Raw genomic sequence first — 228 nt, 5'->3', positions numbered from 1 at the left:
GAGAAAAAAAAAAGGAAACCAGGGGAAACGATTCGCGCGTGCGGAAGCAAAGTAATACGGGGAGTGTAAAGGAAATGGAAATATCGTGTGATCCGACCAATATGATATACGTTGAAAAAAGCATCGGTTCTGTGCTCGATCGTTAAAATTCTTTCAAACTTACGGGATAACAATAAAAAAAAAATGTGTAAATGGGACGCAGCGGATCGATATTAATGGGGAGAAGAG

The sequence above is a fragment of the Apis dorsata genome, unplaced genomic scaffold (assembly GCF_000469605.1).
Source record: "Apis dorsata unplaced genomic scaffold, Apis dorsata 1.3 scaffold_303, whole genome shotgun sequence".
Lineage (NCBI taxonomy): Eukaryota > Metazoa > Arthropoda > Insecta > Hymenoptera > Apidae > Apis > Apis dorsata.
This window is presented reverse-complemented; position numbering follows the sequence as displayed.